Raw genomic sequence first — 26,057 nt, 5'->3', positions numbered from 1 at the left:
ACGTTGTATTTCCTAACTTTTTTTATAGTTTAGTTTATTTACGAGTAAACTTAAAAAAAACCACCCTTTGTTTTTTAGTTGTGTGAAATAACACATGTACTTCATTGCCCTCTACTGTGGCTATTGTAAGTAGCATATTAATAACTGTGAAGTCCTAGATCACCACAGATTTGAGCATGGGTTGTTGGAAGGTCTAAGTTCAATTCATTTTTACTGTTTCTTGAATTCTTAGGAGCATGTTCTTTCCTCAGTTCCTTTTTGCAGCTCCCTCTATTATCAATAGATTTGTGCCTTAAATAAATACTTCTAATTTGCTTACTGACTACTTCAGATCAAAATAACAAGAGTTGGCAACAGATAAGAGGTCCAGCCAGGATTTGTTTGTGATTTTAGTTATAATAACGAATAAATAGGCAGGCTGAAGTGTTTTGTATTGCTTTTTAAAAGACCATTAGAACTTCAAGAGAAAAAATACAAGAGACCACTTTTAGCAAATAGGTGCTCTAAGATAAGACCTTATTGACACTGAAAGAAATTCCTGTTTTTTCCCCTTCTTTCCTTTTTTAGTTGGTTCTCTTGCAGTTTTCTTGACGTAGAGAAAGCTGCCTGTGTCTCTCATGCTGCCCATATGTGAGTGAATGCTATTCAAGAATTCTTTTTGTCCCTTGCCCCCAAGATCCTGTGGATGCACTTGAAAGATCTGGTAAATGGAGTAAGGCCTCTTCTACATCTGAAATTGGAGAAGTTTAAATGCTACTGCCATCCTCCCATATTGCTTTTTGTTTTTATTAGCTCTTAACTCCTCTTTGGACTGTATTATAGTGAATAATCCATACATGCCTGGGAGGCTGATACTGGGTTGGCAATGGTGTTTAGTAGCATATCTTGGTGAGGCAGGCAAGGCCTGGTTTCTCATCTGAAATCAGATCGTGGATGCTGACTTTGTGTTCTTCAGCAAAAGCTTGAACTTCTTATCTCCTGCTACACAGGCTGTTGGTGCAGTGGGCAAAGATTTTGTCAGAAGAATGGATGGTATATGCTAGGGCCATCCCTGATGGTTCTCCTGCTTGAATGGTGTTTCCACATGCCCATTAGAACTGGGATTTTGGGGACTGAGGTTCTAGTTATCTTGATGGTGTTGCGATTCCACTCTGCCATATTCCCAGCATGTGGCAAAGTGCTCAGTCCCTTTGGCTAGAGTATTGGCATGATGACAAAAGAGTGTGCCTGGGTAGTGCCATGGCGTATGCAGGCACAGAAGCATTCTTATTTCTTCACCTTGCCAGGACACTCCACTTTCTCTGTCCAATTCAATGTCCCTTTCCTGTGCGGCAGCTGTGGCATCCACTTACAATGTTGAGATTGTGGAGGCTATTCGCTAAAAGTTTGAGGGTAGGCACCCTTCTTTTCTCCCTCTTTTGCTGGGTTCTTACTAATTCCTTCTAATGACTTACTGAATTACAGTGGGGTGCGGGAAGAGTGAATATAGTGACCAAAGTATTGTTTAAAAGTAGGAACAAAGAGAAAAGGATTTTAAAACAGCCTACACCCATCTATCTTATATATAAGATACTGTCCCTGATAGTGTAGGCAGGCCTTATTTCTTCAGACACCTCAACAGGTGCCTGTGTCGGTCTAAATAGTTCCATAGATACTGCTTCCTTACAAAGAATCCCATTTTATCCAGCCAGACTCTTTCTGATCTTCTGGTTGTTATATCAGATTGTAGGATTGTGGGGGATTTGGCAATCTAGTAAAATGGTTTTAAACAGTTCCCAATTATCACTCACATTTTTCTATTTAAATTCTTTCTTTCCTCAAGGTAAATTGGTTCATAGTTGTTTTCAGTTGGTGAAATTTGCCAAGTACATCTACTACTGGTTTGGACTTCATTCTGTTTACACATAACAAATGTAATCAAGAGCACAGATTTCAGATTAGTCTTCAAATTCAGAACTCTTTGAGGTTCTACTATCACTGGATCTATATAGTTGGCTTGGTGTGTGCTTTCAGATGTAATTAGGCTATGTTTATGTTGGAGGTTGTTTGTTTGTTTTAATGTCCTTTTACTAGTTGGCGTGTGTGTTCCTTGTTCTAATTCTTCTTGTCTTCTTTTCGCAAGCTAAACTTGTCAATCAGGGTTGTCATGGTACTGCTGGATAAAACCTGGAATGTGGGAATGTAACAGGATACTGGCCCTTTAATAGGGCTATAAGGGAAACATGGGCCCCCATTCCTGGCTCAGCACTGAATAAGAGTTCTGGGACATGTAGTTCCTCGAGGGACTGTGGGAACTATATGCTGGAGCGCAAAGCATGCTGAGAAAGAGGCTAAGGAAATAAGAGTTTACTATTTTTCAGAGAGAGAGATTGCAGTGGTTCTTCCTCTGACAGCGAGTGAGAGAGTGAGTGTGCAAGTGAATGCATGCCTTGAAAAGAGCCAGGCTATGTTAGGGATCCCAGGAAACACCCTGGGAATGAATATGCATTGGATCTCTGCTTAATCTGCTAAAGGAAAAGACACTGAGAGGGTAGGAGCTATTGGTGTCTCAGTAAATAAGAACCTCCAGTGAAGGAATGTGACAACAGCTGATACCTGCAGAGAACAGCCAGCAGGTGTTGTGGGATGGAGCTGGGAGGCCTGGAAATGGGAGAAGAAAGTGACTCTGCCAATTGAAGCAGAGCTTACAGAACACCTGGGGTGGGATTCAGTGTCCTTTGAGGGCTGAGAATTGTGGCTTCCAGAAGAATGAAGGAGGGAGTCAGTCCCCTCTGCAGTCAACTGGGAGACCAGGGCAGAGAGCCTGAAAACTGAGCAGTTGAAAAGTTAACTGAGGATTGTCTAATTTGGACCCTGCCTCAAAGAGAAGAATTTTGGGGAGCCCAGCTACTAAGGAGTGAGAGTCATACTGATTCTAAGGGTGTGACTATGCCTTAGAAAGGGTTGGTTAGAGCTCTTGATTTGTGCTTCTTGTTGGATTTCTTTCCACCCTGGTAGACATGGAATTCTCCTGATTTAGCTGAGGGCTAAATTAAATCACCCAAACCCTCTGCCAGCTGATGGAGACTGTAAACATAGTGGAGCAGTAATAGATCCATGACAATTAACTTTTGAACTAGAAGAGGTTCTATAAGCCATTTGAGAAAGAAAAGTTGAACCATGGAAATCTTTCAAAAAGTGCTATGGGTGCAAAAAACATGTGAACTGAATTGGGGAAACTTGCAATAAATGTTGTGAAAAGCTTTCACCGAGCACTGTCAAATGATTTTGCAAGCTGTATTGCTGTTTACAAGCTATAAAAGCAATATAAATAAATATTTTAATATTGGATCCAGATCTAGCGGCATTCACTCAGTCAAAAAATTTGCAGTTGAAATGAATGCCTAGTGGAAAAACAAACAGGTTCCAGTCTTTCAAAGAGATCTACCTGTGCAGGCCCTTATGCCAGCTGAGATCAATGAAACTGTACTGACAGAACCCTTTGCAGCATGAGGATTGTAGCTGGCTGAAATATTTTCCATTGCAATAGGATTCAGCAATCAAACTATGAGCACTTTTAACTAATGTCTCTAAAAGTCGCTTCACCATGTCAGGAGACAGAGTTTGTCATATTCTGTATGCTTTGGTATGAGGATGAAGTGTGGGTCTTCACTTTGCCACAGGCTCAGGTGTGAAAGTACTCCTGTTGGCAAAGAAACTATTGACAGACTGATAGAGTCACAGTTCAAGATAAGAGAAGTTCTGGTGAACAAACACATGAAGCTGAGTTTAGGAAGCTGGAACACTAAGACCAGCTAAAGCTCATCACCTTTCCCTAGTCCATTTCCTTTGATAAACATGTTACAATTTAGGCTTGCCAATAAATGGTCATGACTATCTTGACACAGTGGTGACTGGCATCTTCAACAAGTCAAAAGGGAGGAAGTTTGGATATAATAGAAAAGCAGTTTTTAACCTTTTAAAATTATGCATTCCACTGACAATCTGTGCAAACTATCTAGGAATCATCTCAATGTGATTATTATTCATATATAAGCCCATAGGCTATCTGTGGAGTTTTATTGAAATCCAGAGCAGAATACAGATCTCTTTCCGAGCTACCCCTCTGTGTTCCAGATAGAAAGCTGTTTACCTACAATTTTCAGGAAGTATTTCACCACTGAATCATTTTTACTTACACCTGTTTGGAAAGTTAAATTAGATCCCATATCTGTTGCATATTAATAAAAAATAAAAAGGTATGTTCTAAGGATTTTTCCTTTATTTTAGTGTGAAAGAGAAATCTAGCATCACAAAATAGGTGCTTTTTCTTTTCAGTCCCTGTTTTTATTGGTATATTTTTACTATGATTACCCTTTTAGTGGAAAAGTTTTCCTTGTTAGTTGAATTAAGGCAGTAGTGAATCAAAAGGTCTGCTATCATCAAGTTGACCCATATCATTCAGTTGTATTACTTTAATTTATCCACATGACCTCTTGCGCTCAGATGACAGCCTTCTTATACACTGAGCTGTTTGTAGTGGAAGGGTGCTGTGAGGGGAAGAAAAAATTGCCACTCACCTAGAATGTGAATTGTAAAATGCTTTCCCAGAGCTGTCCATTCTTAATTTCCTGTGTTCAGTCTGTTAGAAGCATCTCTGGTGAAAAGTCAATATGATCTATGTTGCTGTTTCAAAACGAATGCCTCTTTGTCCTGTAAGGTTATGTATTCTTTCAGCTTTCCAAGTAATTCTACCAGGAAAGAAAAGAAAATTAAATGGCATTTCTGTCCTCTTTTTGTTTACATGTTGTTTTCCCCTCTTGTGGGAGCAGAAACTCTTGTGCTCTCTCTCACTCCTTTTTTTTAAAAGAACTTTTTTTAAATACATGTTTTTTTTATAATAGTAATGATATACAAAAATACTGTGTCTATAAATCAGTGGTGACAGTCAACTTGAAGTGCGCAAATGGTTTTATTGAAAATTGTTATTCATTTGTAAAGTGAGGTGTTTCTATGACTCATTATGTTCATTCTTGGATTTGTTTAGATTACGCTTTTGTTTCCAAGAGTTAGTGGTCTTGATGTGCTGGCAAAAGCAACTGAGGAGTTTGGGGTTTTTGTTTTTTGAGTTTTCTCTTCATTTAGATACAATACTATTTCTTGTAACTTGCATGATCCTAAAACACCTGGGTAGACTAGAACTATAATGTGTAGATGAGGTAGGTGGATATACTTAGCTAGCTGCTGACTAGACAAGACTGCTAATCACTGCTAACTGTAATCTTAAACATAAGGCTGAGCTGAAGGAGGTCATAGTTAATAATGTGAAACTTGGAGGAGGGAAAAGGTGTCTCCTAGAACTTGCCAGCTGACCTGCTTTGGACACACCACCATGTGCTGTCTTTGTAAATTGGAGGTACTCTGTCCTATTAGAACAGCTCACCACTGGAATAATTGCTTAATATGCATACTCCAGAGCAGTGCTTAATTTGTAATGAAAGGGGTGCCGGGGCTCAAGCAATTAGGTGCTGGGGCTTGAGCAACTTTTTTACATTCATGATTGATGCAGCAAACCCAGAGGTGCCGGGGCTATGAACTGCCAAGCTTAGAGGTGCCAAGGCTCAGCCCTGGCAAGCCCTGACACAAATTAAGCACTGCTCCAGAGTAATAATCCAACTAAATGTGGTGGTGGAGGGAAGATTCCATTGGTTGATCTGCTCCTCACTACCTGGGATTGTCTTGTGGCAGTCAGATGGACCCTCTTCCCACAAACCACTAGAAAAGTGGCCAAAGCCAGCAAGTACAATTAGCTTCTAGTTTTCTGTGGGACTTTGGAGTCCATCTAATAGCAATCAGTATTCCCTATAAATTCCATTTCGTTCCATGCACTGCTCCAACATTCTATTGGCAGAACGTGACTGGGCATGGGGAGCCTCCCACTCCAGTTGCCATGCAGAAGCCAGCCACAGTGGCAGAGCAGACTGCTTTGTTAGCACCACCACGGACCAAACCCATTCAAAAGGGGAAGGGCCACGGCCCTGCTCATCTCCTCCCCTCATGCTGCATTCGCCTAAGGAGTGACATACCAACTGTACTGCCAAAAGTGCTGGAAGGCATTATTTCCATGAGCCAAAATGCCTCCCACTGGGCTGGTACAGCTCTGCATTGTCCCACATGACTATGCCTAGTTGGCACAATTTGGTATTAAGCCTTATATAACATGTTCTGCTTTCTAGTCTATCCTGACTTAAGCCATTTTCTTTGCCTCTTTTATGACTGCATCACTAGCCTTCACTATTTTAGTTTTGGTGTCCTCAAGCTGATGGATTCTCAAGATTGTTTTTTCTCAACCAAGCTCTCCCTCATGTTCTCATTCCACTCACATCTATCTATAAGGTGGCCTTTCCCTATGTACATCTATCAGCTACAGTGGATCTCCACAAATGCTAAATCATAATGCTATAATCAGGTCTATAGTGCTCTGTGCAGCAGAAACCAACCAAGCTGGGTAAAGGTGCATTTTTAGAAGCTGAATCATACAAAGTAAAAAAATATTTCAGCTGGAGAGTATAGTATTGCATTGTCAAGAAAAAGGAGCACTCCATGCTTTCCAAAATATATGAAAACACCATTCATCCTCTGACTGGAGACTTTAGATCTGAAACCTGGAATTCTTGCCCTCCATGACTTTCCTGAACTTCATGTGCACTTCATGTATGTTGTACCTTTATGTTTTGTACACACATAGTATTACTTTCTTAGCAGGTTGTTTGCTTACTGGATGTCATGGCTTTTTAGTTCCTGCCATTCTGTTACTAGTTGCTTTGGGTATGTGTTATTAACTATGCTTTGTTTGAAAAGGAAATCAGTAAAATAACGTGAGAGCCCATTCCTTTCTGCTCGAAGTACAGCATCATATATTCTTCTTTGGCAGAAGTTTTTAGTTCTTGTTTCTGTCATCTCATTGTTTTTACAATTTTGTACATATTTAGGTTGGGTAAAGCACATAGGAATTCTTCCTTGTTGAATTAGGAGAGAAGAATAGCAAAAGGTTTGGTATAATCATGTTGACATATATTATCCAGTTTTAAGGGCTCAGTCTCTCTCTCAGCAACTCTCACTAGTTTATATAACACTGAGATGTTGCAGTAAAAGGTTTCAGAGGAGGAAAAGATCACTATTTGCCTAGAATGTGAAACATAAAATACCTTCCCTTAGCAGTCCATTGGTAACTGCGTTCAGCCTCCCAGCTGAATCATAGAATCATAGAATCATAGAATATCAGAGTTGGAAGGGACCTCAAGAGGTCATCTAGTCCAACCCCCTGCTCAAAGCAGGACCAATTCCCAGCTAAATCATCCCAGCCAGGGCTTTGTCAAGCCGGGCCTTAAAAACCTCCAAGGAAGGAGACTCCACCACCTCCCTAGGTAACGCATTCCAGTGTTTCACCACCCTCCTAGTGAAATAGTTTTTCCTGATATCCAACCTGGACCTCCCCCACTGCAACTTGAGACCATTGCTCCTTGTTCTGTCATCTGCCACCACTGAGAACAGCCGAGCTCCATCCTCTTTGGAACCCCCCTTCAGGTAGTTGAAGGCTGCTATCAAATCCCCCCTCATTCTTCTCTTCTGGAGACTAAACAATCCCAGTTCTCTCAGCCTCTCCTCATAAGTCATGTGCTCCAGACCCCTAATCATTTTTGTTGCCCTCCGCTGGACTCTTTCCAATTTTTCCACATCCTTCTTGTAGTGTGGGGCCCAAAACTGGACACAGTATTCCAGATGAGGCCTCACCAATGTCGAATAAAGGGGAACGATCACGTTCCTCGATCTGCTGGCAATGCCGTTAGCCTTCTTGGCAACAAGAGCACACTGTTGACTCATATCCAGCTTCTCGTCCACTGTGACCCCTAGGTCCTTTTCAGCAGAACTGCTACCTAGCCATTCGGTCCCTAGTCTGTAGCAGTGCATGGGATTCTTCCGTCCTAAGTGCAGGACTCTGCACTTGTCCTTGTTGAACCTCATCAGGTTTTTTTCTGCCCAATCCTCTAATTTGTCTAGGTCCCTCTGTATCCGATCCCTACCCTCTAGTGTATCTACCACGCCTCCTAGTTTAGTGTCATCTGCAAACTTGCTGAGAGTGCAGTCCACACCATCCTCCAGATCATTAATAAAGATATTAAACAAAGACCATATGATCTACACTGCTGTTTTTAAGAAAGGGTCTTTGTGTTCTGTAAGATGTGTTCTTTGGATTCAGAAATAATCCTACCAGAAAGGAAAAGTAAGTGAAAAGACAAGGAAAAGAGAGAGGACAAAATGAGAGAAATCAGTTAAAATGATACATTTTAACCATACACCGGCTTTTTACAAACTAACGTTACTAGAAGAATAAAACATTCAAAAACTATTGCATTCTTCTGTCAATGGTGTCTTGGCCACATAGCTCATTACCATCTCTTCATAATTAAATGAATTAAGAAAGACATACTTGGGAAGTGCAGTGATGGACATGCTATAGAAATCTACCAAAGTCAAACATGGAGCACAAATCTAATAAGGGCTACATGCTGTAGGGCATCTGTACCAGATGATTGGCAGATAGCTAATGTGATGTGGATTTTTTTAAAAAGGCTTCAGAGGTGATCCTGGCAATTAAAGGCCAGTAAGCCTAACTTTAGTAACTAGCAAATTAGTTGAAACTATAGTAAAGAACATAATCATCAGACATACAGACAAACCCGGTATGTTGGGGAATAGTCAACATGGCTTTTGTAAAGGGAAATCATGTCTCACCACGCTATTAGATTTTTTGAGAGGGTCAAGAAGTTAGAAAGGTGTAATATAGATAGGTATATAAATCCAAGTGAACAAGGCCCAAATCGTAGAAACACTGGAGCAGAAACTGAAGGACCAGACCAAGGAGTCAGAGGAGGTGATGACCATCATGAACTATAAGTGCCCTGGAATGTGGTAACTTGAGCCCCCTACCAATTCAATTTTATCTGCTGTCATTGTCTGGCATAAATATATGTTCAAACACTATAAGTGACAAAAATTCTGTCTGAAATTGTATAAGCAAAGACAGAAATTGATTAAGCCTAAATTGGATGGATTTGTGACACTTCCCCGATTTAAACCCCAACACCACAAAATGGAATGACATGGGTGGTAGTTCATGAGAAAAGCTCTCCATTAAGATAGGGTCCAGATTGCTGAAAATGTATCCTGTGGGGATATAAAAGAAGCTATAAGTTAAATTATATCTGGACCTGGTAATTTTATAATTAAGGTTGCCCCAGACTTTCCATTGTAAGACATAGTTTTTAGTCACTTATAACTTTGCCAAACTTTAACTGTCTGAGCTGAAATGTTCCATGCCAGGAGTCTACCTCGTGCTGATTTTTTTTTCAAAACAAGTCAACCACTTTCCAAGAACAAGATCAGAGGAAAAATACATGTTTTCAGTGCTCTTTTGTTTTTTTTTATTTTTGCCACTGTTCCATTGAGAATCAGTAACATGTCCATGTTTTAGAGAAGAGACTTTCCCCCTGTATTATTCAACGTGTGGCCCACACCTTTATACTACCTACTACTTAAACTCTGCAATATAGAATTATTTTCTACATGGCATATGTATGGCACTTACTGCCCTAGTAACTGAGTGCTTCACAAACATTAATGAATTCATCCTCACAAAACCCATCTGAGATTAGATGATATCACAATATTACAGCTGAGAACTGAAGCACAGAGAGATTAAGACAAAATTGTCAAGTGTCCACTATTTTTGGGTACCCAATTTAAGATCCCTAGGACCTGATTTCTTTTTCAGAGTACATAGCATATTTATAGCACTTTGTATGTCCAAAGTACAGTTCCTATTGATTTCAGCTGCAGTTGTGAGGGTTCAGCACTTCTGCAAATCAGGCCACAGGTGCACTCAGCAACAGGAACATATAGTCCATGTGTGAAAATGTTGATTTAAGTGACTCATATAGGAACTCTGAGGCAGGAGCAAGGATAGAAGCCAGTTCTCCAGGATGGTATTCAGTTCCCTAAACCATGAAACCATCATTTATCTTTCTGCAGTTCCCCACCTCATTCACTATGCAGCTTGCAACATCTGCAACAAATAAGGCAAAGGTCTAGAGACAGCAGCCTTTCTCTATACAACCGCTTATTGATTCTCTGAGTACCCTCTATTCTGTGCACAGGGCCGGCTCCAGGCACCAGCACAGCAAGCTGGTGCTTGGGGCAGCCCATGGAAGGGGGCTGTACGAACAGGTCTTCAGCAGCGGGTCCCTCAGGTCCTCTCAGAGGGAAGGCCCAGCCGCTGAATTGCCACCGAAGAATGAAGCGTCGCGGTAGAGCAGGCGCCGAAGTGCCGCCGATCGCAGCTTTTTTTTTTTTTCCTTCGCTCCTTGGGGCGGAAAAAAAGCTGCAGCCGGCCCTGTCTGTGCACTGAAGGAGGTGGGGGTTATGTTGAAAACATGTGATCATGTAATTACAGTGGAGTCGCATCTTACGCAGGGGTTAGGTTCTCAAGTCAGCGCGTAAGGGAAAAATCACGTATACTCAAAATTATCCTTGAAAATCCCTTAAATCGCCCATAAAGTACAGTATACTCTACATGGTTTTGTGTATATAACTCTGTACAGTAATATGTATAATGTATACAGTAATGTACAGTATATAATAGAGTACATATGCAAAATCTAATTTTACAGTACTGTATTTTTAATTACAGGGGGTCGTCAGGGCTTGATGTCGATCCAGGAGACGGAGGTGACGGAGAGCTTGGGTGATGGAGAGTGAGTCGTAGACGAAGTGGTTGGCTCTGGTTCAGCTCAAGAAGTTGATTGCGTAGGCTCATCTGCTGCTGGTTGTTTTTCCTTGAAAAACATAGTGATCGGCAACTGTCGCTGTTGTCTCTTGAGCTGCTCAAACATTTCTTGATACGGTCTCAAATCGTCCGTAATACTACATGTGATTTTGAGGCTTCATTCTATAGAGGGATCGTATTCAGAAATTAAATTGTTCAAGTGTTTCGCTGGTTGGAACACTTCAGCAAATTTATGAAGATTCCAATTTGCTGGCTCTTCCTGTTTGTCGTCATTATCTTCGTCTTCTGTAGACGATTTTATCAGTTCCTCTAACTCTTTGTTAGTCAATGTTTCTCTATGGCTCTCAATTAATTCTTCAATTTCTTCCTCAAGGATATCGACGAAGCCATCACCACCCACTTGCCTGGCCACCTGAACAATACGTTTCGCTTCTTTGTCAATGGTCGGGAAACCCTTAAAATCATTCACACATTTTTTCCATAGGTTTTGCCAACATGCATTGACTGTTTCAGGCTTGATTACATCCATTGCCTGTTTAATATAAGTGATGCAATTGGCAATGTTGAAGGACTTCCAACACTCCATCACATTAAGATTGGGATCAATATCCACTACGTATCTGTGAGAATGTAAGCCTCATGAATCATGCTTTGGTCGAGAGGTTGGAGGATGGAGGTGGTATTGGGGGGGAGAAAGACGACTTCAACGTCGTTATGTGCAAACTGGAGTGCCGCAGGGTGACCAGGAGCATTGTCTACGATCAGCAACACTTTAAAGTCAAGTCCTTTCTCTTCGAGGTACCGCTTGACCTCCGGAATGAAACACTTGCGGAACCAATCCAGAAATAATGCTGCCATCACCCAAGCCTTTTTATTTGATTGCCAGAACACAGGCAGGAGATTTTGTTCTTGCTTTTAGGGCACGGGGATTTGCAGCCCTGTAGAGCAAGCCTGGCTTTATCAAATGCCCAGCCGCATTGCCACAAAACAACACAATCACACAGGGGCTTGTCTTTCTGATTTCGAAATGTAAGTGCGGTTGGGCATTTTTTTTCCAGAAGAGCCCAGTCTCGTCAGCATTAAAAACTTGTTCCGGAAGATAGTCCTTTTCTTCTATGATTTTCTTTAATTGTTCGGGGTAGGCTTTTGCTGCCTCTTCATTGGCAGATGCAGCTTCACCAGTAATCTGCACGTTTTTGAGGTTGAAGCAGTTCCTAAAACTGCTAAGCCAACCTTGGCTGGCTTTGAATTCCTTCTCATCAGAAGGCTGTCCCTCTTTAGTCTTCACTAAAGTCTTATTACACACCTGGCTCATCACCTTAGCAGTTATTGGAGCACTTGATGCCATGGCTTGACGAATTTCTCTCTCTCAAATTTTGATGGCACGGATGCTAGATTCGTTGTGGCCATATTTACGTGCCATGTTGGAGACTGACACCTACCATCTCTCAATAAGTCCAACACAGCCAGTTTTTCCTCCAGTGTTGGAACAGATTGCTGTTTCTTTGGTTGAGCACCAGATGAAGTAGTTGGCTTGCGTTTAGGGGCCATGTTGTACAAAAAAACCACTAGAATCACACTTAGCGTGGTGCGATGCTCACACTATGAGAGGCACGCGGGAACTGAGACCAACTGAGGGAACAGCAGATTCCCGTCTCCCATCTCACGCTAACTCCGGGGCATACACTCATTGGGTGGAATCGCCCGCACTATTTACAGGTATCTTGTTGTTTTTCTTTTTTTTTGCCAAGCACGTATAGTTGAATTCACCTAAGTTAAATGCGCGTATGATGCGAGTCCCCTGGTAAAAACTTATCATAATGAATACATGCAAGGGGTTGAAATAAGCATTTCCTAACTTTGGAGTGCTTAACTCTGCAATGTAAATAACATATTCGCACAGGGTTTTTGTTTGTTTGTTTGTTTTAAAGATATGTAGTACTGGGTAGAAGTTGGTCAGAAAATGATTTGGCAGTCACTGGATGTGCAAAATGAGTCTAATTTACACAGTGAAGAGGGAGGAGGATGTTGTAGTAGGAAAACCAAGCCCTTGCCCTATTGTACATTCTTCAATCAGCTGCTACATAACCCCTGGTGCTACCTTGACTTACACATAATGGTTATATTCACTTTACATTATTTTGGGACAGCTGTTTAGGAGGTGTAAATGGGTAGAGCTCATTGAAGACACTGGAGCTCAAAAGACTCACACCATTTGAGGATCTGGCCCTTTGTTTTTCCAATCTGTAATATGTGTTCAGGGTTATGGGTTTTTCTTTAAAACAATGTGTTGAGAATTCAGTGCTACCCAGATGTAAACATAGAAAACAAACATCCTTTAAGCAGAAATTCTACAGTTTGAGTGCACAAATAGACAGTGATACTCACTGGTGGGGGTAGAAGCCCCACAGCAAAATGCTGCCAGTGTTAACTACTGCTGTAACACAGCATACCGTCAAAGTGCAGCCAGGCTCAAGGAGACATTCCCCCTAGATTATCTGTCACCTGAGGGAAACCGCTTCCATCCAAGAATAATCCTCCACCTTTGTTTCCTTTCTTTCTGTTTTTTGACCTCTCTGTGTGGGCAATTTCTCTAAGGAACAAAATACTTGCCTCGTGTTTAGCCTTGTAATACTCAGTCTGACTGAATTCCAGCTATATTCTCTTTAGTGCTGTAGAAGGGTCGAGGTAGCTGTCTAATTTGTTGACTTTTGCAAATCTTTCCTTAGGAAACTATTGCGACAACCCTTGTTGACCATTTGTACAGTCATGTTCATGGCTCCAGCAATACTGTGTACTAGTTATATGAGTATCAACTGGTGGGGTAGAAGAGGCAAAGAAGGGTTGTTACAACTTTTCACATTTTAAGAGTATCTGGGTAAGTCTTTAGCAGAAACCATTGGCACAGAGGCAAAAACACACTGAATTTATGCCCAAGCATTTTCATCATGTACTTAGGTATGTTGTCATTATGCACTTTAAGCAAAAGTGAGTGATAGATGGAGTTAGAATTTGGATGTATATAGCTGAAAGAAAGAGAACTGTATTCTGTCATGGAAAGTATTCTGCTTAGTATTTTTTTGGACATATTTAAATATAGAACTAAAATGACGCCTGTATAATGTAAAATAAAATGCACATATAATTTTTAACTTCTCCTTTGGACAACCCTGAGACAACAGGGTTATGCAACCCTACATAGTTTTGACCACCTCATTAGTTAATAGTTTTGCCATGAAAACTATTTACTGACTAAATAGCACTGGCTGAGATAGAGGCAAATGATCTGATCTGAACATATGCAGGAATCTCTTTTAGACTGAGGCTAGGTCTACACTACCGCCTGAATCGGCAGGTAGAAATCGATCTCTTGGGGATCGAATTATCGCGTCTCGTCGGGACGCGACAATCGATCCCCGAATCGACGCTCTTACTCCACCAGCGGAGGTGGGAATAAGCGCCGTCGACGGGGAGCCGCGGAGGTCGATTTTGCCGCCATCCTCACAGCGGGGTAAGTCGGCTCCGATATGTCGAATTCAGCTACGCTATTCGCGTAGCTGAATTTGCATACCTTAAATCGACCCCCGCCCCTGTAGTGAAGACCTGCCCTTAGTAAAGTGAATGTTTTCTATCTGAGGAAGAGTCATCAGGGGAAAACTGAAGCTGCAACATATTTAAGGAGAAAGTTGAGACATAACTTATTCCATATTTACCACAGCATTTATGATGATGTGACTTTTGTTGCTCTTTACTTTCTTGAGCCATTTTGTAGGAAACAAAATGAAGTGAGAAGGAAAAAATGAAGCAAATAGGATAGGAAATTAAAAGTAAATGAAATACTTTAAATCAGGCACTGGATGTCCCCAGCAGTGTTATGACTAAAAACTAAATTGTAAAGTGAAAGCGAAGGGCAGACATTAACAGTTAAAGCAAAGAGCTCCCCTAGAAAAACAAACATGTTTTGATATTTGTATTTTAGTCTAATACAGTGATGATGATAAAGCAGATGAGAGTACATAGGTGTGGTACTACTGCCACTGAGCGGAGACTTTTAACCTGACTTTTAACCTGGTTCAAGTGGCATGTGAGTTGAAAAAAGAGTGTTTTAGTGAAGAGTTTTCAGCTCTGGAACTTGCTTTCTCCTTTGGTCTGCCAGAGCTTGAACTTGTTGACCTACAAGTCAAAATGCAAAGCTCATCATAACCCTCATGCTTTCTTGTAGATGGGAATAGGTAAAATCCAATTTTGATATATCTGAGAGTATTTCATATTTTGTGCTTTGGCCCTAACTTGTATCTTTTTTTTTCTTTTTGGAACATTTGCACAGTCAAACACTCTCAGAATGACCCTCTGAAAGGATCATCTTTTATTTCTATGAAGAGAGCTTGTTTACTCTAGAAGTACTTTTCTTGCTGGCAGAAGGAATCCAGACTAGAATTAAATAGGACAGTGCCAAAGTATTCTCCTATATTTAAAACAAGCAATATATTGAAAATGTAAAACTTAAATAAATCTGTTTCCTTGCCAGCTTTTTTTTCATACTCTGCCTGAGCACTGGTTTGTTGTATAGTTGCTTATTGGATTGCCGATATTGTTTTTTTTAAAAAGCAAAATGTATTTAATGTATGTCTTCCCCCCTCCAATATTAATATGGATGCTGTAAACAGATACAGGTAAACATGTATATCAAATTGTTGCGTACCAAACTGAAGTAGTCTGTCTTTCATAGTTAGCTCTCTAAGTGGTAGTGTGGAAGTTCACATTATAACACATGATAGGAAAAGGCATAAGTTCAAGGGTCCTTGTTTATTAAGGATAATTGTTTAGAAGATTAACTTTCCTATAATATTACAAATCTGTGTCAGAGGTAAATAACACTATAAACATTATTCATTTAGAAACATCTTATGGGGAGGAAATCTGATGTGAAGAGCAGACAAGGTATCAGTTCTCTTCTATACACTCTGAATGGGGGCTGGGAAGTGGGAAATCAGTTATCAGTTCTGGCACATATGCTTTATAGCCCATGGAGTGAGATGTTCTATGACATGAAAGCACATCTTTATACAGTCAGAATGCACTTCTGTTTTGGCCTGTGGTTACCACTAAAGGCTTTACCCTAATGCTGTTACTAGGGTCAGCTGTATTATAGCACGAGTTACTTATTTATTCACTGTAGTGACAGTTACATTTCATATAGCAGCTGCTGAAGCCAAAACTATTCAGCAAGGACAAAATGTGATAAAACCCCAATGAAGTTTTCTTGCACAATATTAAGTTTTAATTTTTTTTCTACTGCTATTTTCAACTTGTGACTGCAGCATTAAAAAACAGTCAACACTATTATGGTATGCAACACATGTAAAATTTGTCTGATGTCATTAAAATATAGTTCATTGATTTGTATGATTTGTACTGTAAATATTTTTTAAAATATGGAATACCTGAAAATGATTTCAACTGTATAAATGTGTTCTTCACGTGACCAGCAAATGATCACTTGCTGGCTTTGTCAAGGAGTAAAACCTCTTTAGTCTAATGATTTCTGTTAAGTTGGTATGCAGAGAAGTACAACTTAGTGTAGATCACCACTGAACCAGGAAACCAGTGACAACACAGGAGAGTTGTGTCTCAGAAATAGCTTGGATGAAAGGTCCATCAATAGCTTTTAGATTTTAATGGAGTATTTGCTAAGAAAAGTTAGGGTGGGGTCAAATTCTGCTCTTACGTACAATTCCTGATGAAGTCAATGAGGAATTGCACTTGAGTAGAAGAGGAATTTGGTCCAGGGTCTTTATTTTGCTATCACTTACATACATGCACACACCCAATTTCTTTGGTTTCTGTTTAATAAAATCAAGGTATAAAGGCATTGCATGTCACTTTTAAATAGTTAGGGCCTTATGCTTTTGAAACCAAAAATCCTGGGTTTGATTGCTGCTGGCAGTAGTGGTTCTCAACTAGTGGTATACAGAGGTCTTCCAAGAGGTACCTCAACTTATCTAGATATTTGTCTAGTTTTACAACAGGCTACATAAAAAACACTAGCGAAGTCAGTACAAACTAAAATTTCATACAATGACTTGTTTATATGTGTACACTGAAATGTAAGTACAATATTTATATTTCAGTTTATTTATTTTATCATTAGATGGTAAAAATGAAAAAGTAAGCGATTTTTTAGTAATGTGCTGTGACACTTTTGTATTTTTATGTCTGATTTTGTAAGCAAGTAGTTTATAAGTGAGGTGAAACTTGTGGGTACACAAAACAAATCAGATTCCTGAAAGGGGTACAGTAGTCTGGAAAGATTGAGAGCCACTGAGCTAGGCTATGTGAGTGGGTTCAGCACACTGGGTCAACAGTGTAAAAATACTGAATCTTAGGTGCTTGGGATGAGCTCAATCTAGCCGGGGGGGAGTATATAATGAAGTGGGAAAGTGTGTGACTCTATTGATTTGTAGTGGCTCACTCACAAAATATAAAACTCCCATGTAATACTTCTAAAGTAATTGAAGATTTCAAGGTGGCAGAATCTTGTGCTTTTTTAAGCGGAATGTTCTTAGCTGGGTATAAATAATGCACATTTATTATTCTTCCCTCTGAATGAGGATATTGGCTACTGCCCAACAGTGTATGATATTTAAGGGAAAAAGATGTAGCTGTTCACACCTAAGGCCCAATCCTGCAGTCCATATTAACTGTTAATGACCAATCACATAATTCAATTAAAGCTGACATTAACTGTTCTATCTATGTTCTGTGAGATCCTTCTTTTTCCCATAATGCTGGGAAGAGGTTCTGTGCTTTTTCATGAACAGCCAGCAGCCATCTCTATAGATATGAAGCTAGCCTTTCATGATCATAAATGCTGCATATATAATGAAACTTCCTCACAGACTTCTCCACACAGACATCTGAAACCCCAAACAAACATTTCCAAACACGTTAACGACTAAGCCATAACACTTCTACAAGAAAATGCCATAGATTCAGAATTCATTCTTTTAAGGAAGGGCTTAATTGATACATATGTTAAATATGTCAGTTACATGAAAGACAGTTATATTTTGACTTCAGTTTAATGACAGTCACATATCAGAAACAATTAAATACCTATTTGCTAGTTAGAGAAGGGATGGGCTGTGGTACTTCCACTTCTCACTTATGTAACATGCAATAAAAATATAGTAACTCTTACTGATTTCTTAAAATACAGCTAACCGTAGCAGACTGAATGTCTGATTTCAAACATATGTTTTACACTTAGCGTACATTTAGAAAAATGTTAATCAGAACTAAGTTTTTAGTAAATATATTTAACTGTATTTAATATACTTAAATATTACTTTAAGATTTTAGTAAATATATTCTAGATTAACTGATTGCTATATTGTATCCACAATAACAGCATATTTAACTTGTTTACTTCTAAAGGAAAACCAAAGTACTACTTCTCAATTTTGATATATAACTGACATACAATATTGCATACAGAATTCATACCATACTGAGTACTTCAACCTGTCTCTTGCTGTATATAGTAGTGCTTGTTTCTTATCTTATACAGCAATGTGCAGTAATACCTTACAAATACAGCCTAGTTTCATTGCAAAACTGTTTCCCTGCAGCATGTTGACAAAGGTAACTTTACATTAGGATGGGCTTCCACAGGTCCAGTCATCTGTAGTGGAATAACCAATACAATCTCATTGACGATGCTTGGGGGGAAGAAAAAATACATAAACCATTTTTCATTCCTTTTTAATTTGGGATATCAAACACAAAACTCTGGGCCTGCTTTTCCTTTCACATTGGTATCAATCTGTATACGTTCACAGAAATCAATGAGAGGCAAATCCGGCCCTTTGGGTGAGATTTTCACTCCCACTTTGGCTGCTTTACTCCATGTAAGAGTTACGGTGGCAAAAGGGGGATCCCCCAAACCCCAGTTATGGCCATAGGAGGACTCCCTTAGCTCTGGCACTGCAGAAGACAGCTGTAAGGTTGCTTCCTGAGGACTCCTCAACCAGCCCTGGGGCAGGGGGTGTGCTGGGTATAGGAGGAGGCGTGTTGGGTCAGGGCCACCATGAACTATCGGTTAGCCTGGGGAGACAGCTGTAACTTAAACAAGGCCCCAGGGCTGTTTAAGTTATGCTGGACATCCTGGAACACCCCAGGATTATGAGGGCTCAAAGGTGGGCTAAAGGCACATTTGTCCCCCTCATCTCCTAGTCTGTGAATTGTGTGCTGCATCCCTTCCAGAACAGAATTTCAGCCTTTGTCTCTAAAGCTTTAGAGTCAATTTAACTTCAGTGTCTGAAGGGTTACTTGACTTCTTGGAAGACCATTGTGATTGCTCAGATCTCGACCCCTTCTTCTAATAATCACTTTGTTCACTTGAATTTTTTTTTTTTTTTTTTTTACTGTTTGGCAATCTCTCAATAGCATTCAATAGACCTGTCAGCGCAGGTTAGCAAATTAAAAACACATTGGCTTTCCTAATAACCTCACTTCTGTTACTCATAAAAAGTCATACACAACATACCACAATTCTCCAGTGTACTTGGACAACCTGTGTTATAGATGGTTCAAGAAGCAAAGCTAAAGTTAAAGTTGACCAACAGTATCTAGTATAAGATCTGGTTTTCACTTGTTTGTAACTTTCCCAAACTTTAACCGTTTGGGTTGAAAAGTTCCATGCTGGTTTCTGCCTGAGGCTAGCTGCTTTTTTTTTTTAACTTCAGCTATTTCTCAGAATGATGTTATGGAAAAATACATTGTTTTGCCCACATTAAAAATAACTTGCAGCTGTTTTGCTGAGAAGCCGTACCATCCCTATACTTTGGAGAAGTGACCAGAAATTTGGCAGGTGGGGTAATTTTGGTGTTGAACATTTCTTTTACCATCCCAATGAAAATCTTGACCAAGTAACGAGCCTTTGAAGAACTCAGTTCTCACAGGCTCAGTAGAGACTTCTTACAGTTTGGCATCTAAATTTTCCAAAGAGTCTGTCTCTGCTGAGTACGCTCCATTCTCTCATAGCTCTTACAGATGACTGGACTGTGCATATCCCATCCCTACATTGCAACTGAGCATGCTCCATCCCAGGGCTGCAGAGGCTGAGCAGGATTTCTCCTTTGCTTGCTCCTCCTGTCAGCCAAGGAATGCTGTGGTGCTGGGCACCAGAATAGAATAGGGATACTCATTCCTGTGCTCTCAATGCTTTCCTGCTGCTACCCCGGCAGCATGGAGGAGGAAGCTCCTCTGTAGAATGCAGAGGTGGGTGAGGAGCTGGCCCTGGAGTATAGCAAGTATGTGTGTGTCTGGGACCAGGATGTGAAGCTGATGGAAGTGGATGGGGAATGGGATGAGTAGAGGCTGTAGGGGCTGAGGGAGAAGGGGTCAGGCTTGGGAGGGAGGAACAGGGGCAGAGAAGAGTCTTTAACTACTTAAGTATACTTGCCTTAGAACCTGGAATAGAACCCAGGATTCCAGTCTCACCATTCCGCTCGCTAGTGGAAGGAAATAGCTGTGGAACCCACTAGCAAAATATGTGCCTCATCTCCCTCTATTGGCTGGCTCACAGAGGATGATAAATTACTATTGCTATCAGCAAAAAGAACGAGGAGTACTTGTGGCACCTTAGAGACTAACATTTATTTGAGCATAAGCTTTCGTGGGCTAAAACCCTCTTCATTGAATACATGCAGTGGAAAATACAGTAGGAAGATGCATATACACAGAGAACATGAAAAAATGGGTGTTGCCGTACCAACTACAATGAGAGTAATCAGGTACTCTAGTAGATCAAGTGGCAAAAGTATGTGCTGTGGATCTAAAGCTTCCCACCCTGTTGATGAACTGTGTTGGAGTCAACATGGTTCCCCAGGATAAAGCTTGTTTTTTCAGTTTAATTTATTAAAACCTAGGAAATAACACACAAAACTACTATGTTAAAAGAATGTTATTAAGGGTACAAAATCAAGCACTCATAAGTTAGGAAATGTCAGAAGTAAGATTGCCTGTGCAAACTTAATTTGGCCCCCTTGTGCATGTGTTTTATGACAGTTTTTAATTACATGTTCACACATCATTTCCACAGCACAGCCAGCATATAGCACAAATCATGGGTAAAAAGCACATCACTACAATTGTTTGATATTGAGGAACACCCCCCTTCCTTGCTGCCCCAGCCCTCCAAAAATCAATTATTTTTTATTTATTTTTAATTCATTTTCAAAACCATGGCCACGAAGCACAACTGAAGCTTGCCTCTTCTTGGCTTATTACGTTCCATGCATGAACTGAAATAAGATGCACAACATAATTGTCATGTCTTCTATTTTGAGTTCTATAAAGATATTTAAGCCTTTCTATTCTCCTTGACAATGCAGTATTTTTGGAGTCTCCTGATGGTCCACTACATATAGCTTTAGAAAATTATCCTAAACCGAACATATGGATAGGTAGGTCTTAGGAGAGAGGCTCTATTTTTAGTTGTTCTATAGATTCTTCTTTTTTTGTTGTTTTTTGTTTCTATATACCAACTTTTTTTTTTAATCTGTTCACTGCCCAGTGCTATGATTGGAATAATTTCTTAAGTGCAAAGCTGTTGCCTACAAGGATACCTAAGCAAACAAAGGGTTAAATTCTGGCCCCATTCAAGTTAATAGGAGATTTGCCACTGACTTGGATGGGGCCAGACTTTCACACACTGGCATTACATGGTGTCATAAGCATTACAAACTAATGGCCCATTGTCAGTGCTGTCTTGCTTTCTCTTTTATAAAGTGTGCACATCTTCTGCCTTTTGTTCTAGATTTATTATGCTTTACATTGGTCTGGTTGATGTGTTTAGAAAGGTATTTGTTTCCCTCACTGAATTACACTGATATTCTTATAGATCTGTTTTCTCTGGGCCACTCATTTCTCTTCATGATTACCACGTCTTCCGCTAGGATTACAGCAGGCAATTCTGTTTTTCTGTTACTACTTACTTTCTCTTAAAATAACTAATTTGTTTGGATTCCCATTTCTCTGTTCTGTTCTGTGCATCTGTTCTCAGTCATGACAAAGGTAAAGAAAACATGAACATCTTACTTATGGCTCCCCTACTTGCTTTAAATGTTCTGGTAAATCAGTGTTATATTATCTCTCTGTATTATGTCTGATTTCTCCCACTAGCTGTGAGCTGTGCTTCTTTGAAACCAGATGCCATGGTTTCCATTGTTGCCTCTTTCTGCATTGGGTCTGACTTTGAAACATACATTCTCACGACAGAGAAACCATCTGCTACATGTGGGGACTTAACAGCACTAGGCATAATGTTTCTTTATAGCTATTTACAAACGTGCCCAAATACTGCAAGATAATCAGACATAATAGGATTTAAATGCCCATTCAATGCATAGCCCTGCGGTAAGGCCATTTTCACATAATCTTGCATTGGATTACATTATACTGAATTTCATTTTAGTTCCTGTTTTCTGGTGTCATATAGTAACTTGGAACAGGAAATCTGCTATCAGTATCTGTTCAAACAAATGTGTTTTTAATGGTATGGTGAGTATTAGGAAGTTCAAACATAGTTGAATCTACATCTAATGTTTCTGAAGTTTCTATTTTAACTAGTATTTCAGCATATCCTCCTGTTCCTGTTTAGAATTGCTAATTCCAGTTCTGTTCTACTCCTTATAATATGGACTATAAAATAGCTTGATTTATTCCTTTTTCTTATTTATGACTCTTTGTTCAGGTATTTTGGATATTAAGGGCCAGATCTAGGTGACACACAAATTGTCCTTTAGTATCATTAGAGGTATACTTCCTAACAAAATTAAAACAGTTCGAGTCCCTAAGTAGGAATAGTCACTCAATATCGCTAACAGGCAATAGGTGATGCTACAGTACACCATGTGTACCCACGTTGTGACTCTGAAAGAAGTAGGAGCCCTGCAGGTTTAGTCCAGCTGGATATTAGAGATCTGTATCTAGAACAAATGGAAAAGTCACACTTAACGGACAGTACCATTGGTGTATATGATGAGTGTGTAGGGACTGTCTGCTCAGAATGAAGTTGCTGTTGCAATTTTTTGTACTTCTAGTTGTCAAAGTAGCTATCTAAAAAAGAAATAAAATGGGTTCTTCACTCAATACTATTCATGTTCCTATACAGCCGCATCACTGATGTATTTGAAAGCCTCCAACGCTGTTTGAAAGCTGTTACTATAAGTTTTTTACATACTGTCTGATAGGGCTTGCTGTGGAGTAACAAAGCTCTGGAAAATTGGCAGATGTCATTGCAATGTTTTTCTGCTAATAGTGCTTGGGACTGGAAATATGGGTCTCCCACTTTCCTGCATCATTTGAATTATATTGGAAATATCTTTGTATGGTTGCTTAATGTGGCTTTATTATTCCCTCCAGAAATCTTCATGTTTCTCATATATACCCATTTTGTAGATCTATAAACTTGTTTAAAGTTTTCCACTCAGTTGGTGGGTGGGAAGCAAATGTGTTGAATTTGCCACTTACAACAGATTTCTGTTGACTCCACAATTACATGTTTTATGCAAAAAGGACGGCAAGTTTGTTTTATGGAGGCATGAATTACACTGTCTGTGAAGTACTCGCACAGGCGTCACAAAAAAGGAGTTGTTTCTATAGGTTAATAATACATTAGAACTTATTATCCTTAGAACCCTTTGAAAATATTAAAGAAATCCTCACAAGACCATTATGACGGTAAGTATTATCCATAATTGGCAGATGGGGAAACTGAGGCAGAGAGCTTGATTTGCTCAAGTTGCCCTTGACTTAGGGTTAAACCAGAATTAAGTGTTACAAATGTTCTTATAAAATCCATCACTGTAGGATTTGAACAGGCAGATGAAGTTTGGAGCTTCCTGGTTCCCAGTTCTCTAATAAGACCAGTAGACCCCACCCCTTTTAACATCTTTCTCTGCAATTTTTCAGTCTTCCTTGGTAGTAATATTGTTAATCGGGAATCATGTATCTTAAGTGGCCGTCCTTCCAACCGGGCAGTCACAATTCTCAAATATTAACATAAAAATGACAGAGTCACACTCCCATTAGCCCTACTGCAATTCTCAATGTTTAAATAAACATTAAATTGTGAAAGGAAGAATGGATTTTGCCTGCCTTAAGTATGGCAAGGAGAAAGCTGGAGACCAGACCCCCTCTTCTACATCTCTTCTACTTTTAATATACTGAAAGGGGATTTTCATGACTCCTTGCCACCTGCACATGATCAACAACCTTATCTGCACACACATGAACAGCCCCCGCAACCTGAAGCACATACTCACCAGTAACTACACACCATACAACAAAAACACTAACCCAGGAACCAATCCCTGCAACAAATTTTGCCAACTCTGTCCGCATATCTGTTCAAGGGACACCATCATAGGACCTAACCACATCAGCCACACCATCGGGGGCTCGTTCACCTGCACATCTACCAATGTGATATATGCCATCATATACCATCCCCTCTGCCATGTACATTGGCCAAACCGGACAGTCTCTACACAAAAGAATAAATGGACACAAATCAGGCATCAAGAACTATAACATTCAAAAACCAGTAGGAGAACACTTCAGTCTCCCTGCACACTCAATAACAGACTTAAAAGTGGCAATTCTTCAACAAAAAATCTTCAAAAACAGACTCCAACGAGAAACTGCAGAACTGGAATTAAATTGCAAACTGGACACCATCAAATTAGGCCCGAATAAAGACTGGGAGTGGATGGGTCACTACAAAAAGTAATTTTCCCTGTGCTGATACTCATACCTTTTTGTCAACTGTTGGAAATGGGTGATGTCCACCTTGATTGGCCTCATTAGCACTACAAAAGTAATTTCCCCTCCCTTGGTATTCACCCCTTTTTGTCAACTGTTGAGAATAGGCCACTTCCACCTTAATTGAATTGGCTTGTTAGCACTGACCCCCCACTTGTAAGGCAACTCCCATCTTTTCATGTGCTATAATATATATTCTGCTTACTGTATTTTTCACTCCATGCATCTGATGAAGTGGGTTTTAGCCCACAAAAGCTTATGCCCAAATAAATTTGTTAGTCTTTAAGGTGCCACAAGGACTCCTCGTTTTTGCTGATACAGACTAACTTGGCTATCCCGCTGAAACCTGACACCTATTAGAACTGTTTATTATTCTAGTCAATGTTGTTGACTTTGGCAAGTTTGGACAGCTCAAGGAATTGGTAATGGGATCTAGTCCCTTACCTCTAAATTGCCAGTTGAAATCCAGCCCTAGGCTGGAAGATGTTACTATTTCATATAGCTCTGCTTAATATTTGATGGTTATTATCCCATTCCTAGTGGACAAGTACTCAAAAACCACTTTCACAGAGGGGACTAATTTACATGCTTGTTTGCCTCACTTAGCAGAGCAAACAAGAACTGAATAGACATGTAAACTGAACTGTCTTCTCAAAATCTTTCTCCAGAGATGGACCCCCACCTGCCCCAGGTCAGAGTTTGGGCACAAGAGGGGACAGTATGGAGATGCTTGTACAGTAGCTATATATTCTATAGGTAAATAGAGGACTTTGGTATCCACAATTGCCATTCCATCATCTTTCACTAAAACTAAGTTCACATGAAAGATCTTAATAGATTTTTTTTTAAATCAACATTTAACAATAGTCATGTCCCAGTTAGAGTGTGTCAAGTGTTAAAATGTTCATACCTTAGCACCAGCTTGAGCACAGACGTTTTTATAATACTCTCTGTAAAATGTTTTTGCTGATCTTTAGAGAGAGGAGAAAAAACAATGGAAATCCAATCTGAATTAATATCCAGGCTGCTGAGAGGAACTGAAGAGTATATTAGTCTGACAGCTAGTGACAAAAAGTCATGTTTGTCTGCTGTTTGAGGAGGCAAATGAAGTATACAGAAGGAAAGGATGCCTGTTAGGAAAACTTGCACCATAATATAGCAAAATGCATGTTGAGAATATATTTATGCCCCATAAAATTGCCTGCTCCTTAATGTGCTTTTTCTACTTTTTTAAATAAACAATCAAAGCTGTTCTTGCTCTGGCAGCTTCCCAGGACTACATGTGTTTCAGCATCTTAGCCATTGAAACTTTCTGACTCAAATCTCCCATTTCCCTTCTCCATCTAATTTAGTTCAAATACCATTGGGGTGCATGTAGCACATAGCATGCATTATTTTTATT

The sequence above is a fragment of the Trachemys scripta genome, chromosome 8 (assembly GCF_013100865.1).
Source record: "Trachemys scripta elegans isolate TJP31775 chromosome 8, CAS_Tse_1.0, whole genome shotgun sequence".
NCBI lineage: Eukaryota > Metazoa > Chordata > Testudines > Emydidae > Trachemys > Trachemys scripta.
Note: the sequence above shows the minus strand (reverse complement) of the source record.